The 2,614-nt window shown below is 57.8% G+C and overlaps 1 non-coding gene across 1 annotated transcript in view; it reads left to right on the top strand.

The window, feature by feature from the left end:
- Nucleotides 1-1,762: 1,762 nt before the first annotated feature.
- Nucleotides 1,763-2,614, top strand: part of LOC126445109 (small subunit ribosomal RNA) — a 1,909-nt gene continuing 1,057 nt past the window's right edge. The window contains exon 1 of the ribosomal RNA XR_007582929.1: nucleotides 1,763-2,614. This exon is cut by the window's right edge and continues 1,057 nt beyond it. This is a non-coding gene — a ribosomal RNA (small subunit ribosomal RNA).

Here is a 2,614-nt window from a genome sequence, read left to right as displayed (position 1 = left end):
TAACCCAACACACGTTGGGCCTTAACCCAACACACGTTGGGCCTTAACCTGCTCTGTAATTGTCATACGACGCGTTAAATTAGTGTAGTGTTGCCTAACTGCAACCCCCGCAATATAGTTTGCTACTCGCACTGCCCGGTCCCCAGTGTATCGCTTCATGTTAAACACCTTGCAGCTATACACTGTAATGTGGATGGCAGCAGGACGTACATGCTCAATGCCCTTTGCAGTTGTTCATTGGCATTTGCAGTTGTTCATTGGCATTCGCATGGCGAAGCACTTAGCCTACGCTGTGGTACGGCCTGTGTCAACTGTCCGCTGATGTTGTACGTCCAAATCACACACTGTACTGCACATTGGTCCTCATGTACTGAATGATACATCGTGGTACATGTGACCGTACAACGACTGCGCCAACAACGGCGAACCATGCGGTCCAAATGTTGTGCACTCAGCTACGTGTCGTCTCCCTATAAGAGCTGGATTGCAGTGTGGTATGCCCTGGATGGCGATCAGCATGAGCCGTCTGTTGATGTAGTGGCGCGTGTTGTCAGACGTAGTCGTCTCTTCTCACACACCGTGATAGCATGGTGCACTGCGTTCCACATCTGCGACATGCGACAGAGGCCGGTTGACAGTCGTTCGCGCAATGGACATCGCATACGTACGGGGGCCACCTTCCACGTGTTCGCGAAGCGTGCACATGTTGTTGCGTGTATGTGGGCAGACATAGTGTGTCGTGACACCTGACACAGGCATGCAACAATCGTTGAATTTGCAAATGGCGATGGACGCCTACGTTTGCTGGTGACGTTACGCAAATGAACAACTGGTAAACCGTTGTGGTGCGGTTGTTCTCGCTAGAGGTGAATCAGTGATGGCGACGATCGGTTGAGCTACCAACCGGTTGTTCCAGCGATACCCACCATGCCCACGAACGTGAATGGCATCTGGGTGTGAAGCGATACGCGGCGGTGGCTGGGTGGGACCGTCCCCGGCCGGTGAGGGGGGGCCTCCCGGCGTGCTGGCCGCGCGGTGCGTGGGCGCACGCGCTACAGCCGGCTGGTGGGGGCGGCCAGTGGCAGGCGCGCCGGCCGACGGAGGCGGCAGGCGGCGCAGCTGCGCGCCGGCGCACCCTGCACGCGGCGCCGTGCGGCCAAAGTAGGTCCTCGCGGGCCCGGTGCGAAGCGCGGTGGACATCTGCAGTGTGCTGGTCCGATTGAGGACTGTGTGCGCTGAGGATGCGCCGCCGCCCGGCGCTCGGCGCCGCGACGCCGTCTGCTGCTCGGTCGCCTCTGCGGTTCTCGCAGGTGGTTTGTATCGCAGCTGTGCGGACGTGTTGGCGCGTGCGCTGTGCTGGGAGAGTTCGCTTCGGCACCCAAGTGGGGCTTTTGTCCTTCTGTGGCGCTGGCGTTGGAGCTGCCGGTCACCGTAGGTGGCGCGTGTTGTCTCCCGCCGGCAATGCCACGACAGCACGCTCCCGGGCCTCTGTCGGCAGCGGCAAGCTCAGTTGGGAGCACGGGTGGTCGCACCTAAAGCGTCTACTCGCCAAACCCCGGGCGATTGCGCCTCTCTCGAACCCGACCAAGTACTTAGGACGGCGCTGCGCGCCGCCGGGACCTGAGAGGGTTTCGAGGTGTATGGTGCAGGGGAGCTCAGCCTCCTCCTGTTTGCAGAATAATTGAGCGGACGCTTGCGTGTTCGCGCGGGCCCCCGGGACACACTCCCGGGCGGCCGGCTGCTCAGCTCTAGTTGACGCAGCTCCCTGGTTGATCCTGCCAGTAGTCATATGCTTGTCTCAAAGATTAAGCCATGCATGTCTCAGTACAAGCCGCATTAAGGTGAAACCGCGAATGGCTCATTAAATCAGTTATGGTTCCTTAGATCGTACCCACGTTACTTGGATAACTGTGGTAATTCTAGAGCTAATACATGCAAACAGAGTCCCGACCAGAGATGGAAGGGACGCTTTTATTAGATCAAAACCAATCGGTCGGCTCGTCCGGTCCGTTTGCCTTGGTGACTCTGAATAACTTTGGGCTGATCGCACGGTCCTCGTACCGGCGACGCATCTTTCAAATGTCTGCCTTATCAACTGTCGATGGTAGGTTCTGCGCCTACCATGGTTGTAACGGGTAACGGGGAATCAGGGTTCGATTCCGGAGAGGGAGCCTGAGAAACGGCTACCACATCCAAGGAAGGCAGCAGGCGCGCAAATTACCCACTCCCGGCACGGGGAGGTAGTGACGAAAAATAACGATACGGGACTCATCCGAGGCCCCGTAATCGGAATGAGTACACTTTAAATCCTTTAACGAGTATCTATTGGAGGGCAAGTCTGGTGCCAGCAGCCGCGGTAATTCCAGCTCCAATAGCGTATATTAAAGTTGTTGCGGTTAAAAAGCTCGTAGTTGGATTTGTGTCCCACGCTGTTGGTTCACCGCCCGTCGGTGTTTAACTGGCATGTATCGTGGGACGTCCTGCCGGTGGGGCGAGCTGAAGGCGTGCGACGCGCCTCGTGCGTGCTCGTGCGTCCCGAGGCGGACCCCGTTGCAATCCTACCAGGGTGCTCTTGAGTGAGTGTCTCGGTGGGCCGGCACGTTTACTTTGAACA

This window comes from Schistocerca serialis, unplaced genomic scaffold (assembly GCF_023864345.2).
Source record: "Schistocerca serialis cubense isolate TAMUIC-IGC-003099 unplaced genomic scaffold, iqSchSeri2.2 HiC_scaffold_326, whole genome shotgun sequence".
Taxonomy (NCBI): domain Eukaryota; kingdom Metazoa; phylum Arthropoda; class Insecta; order Orthoptera; family Acrididae; genus Schistocerca; species Schistocerca serialis.
This window is presented reverse-complemented; position numbering and strand designations above follow the sequence as displayed.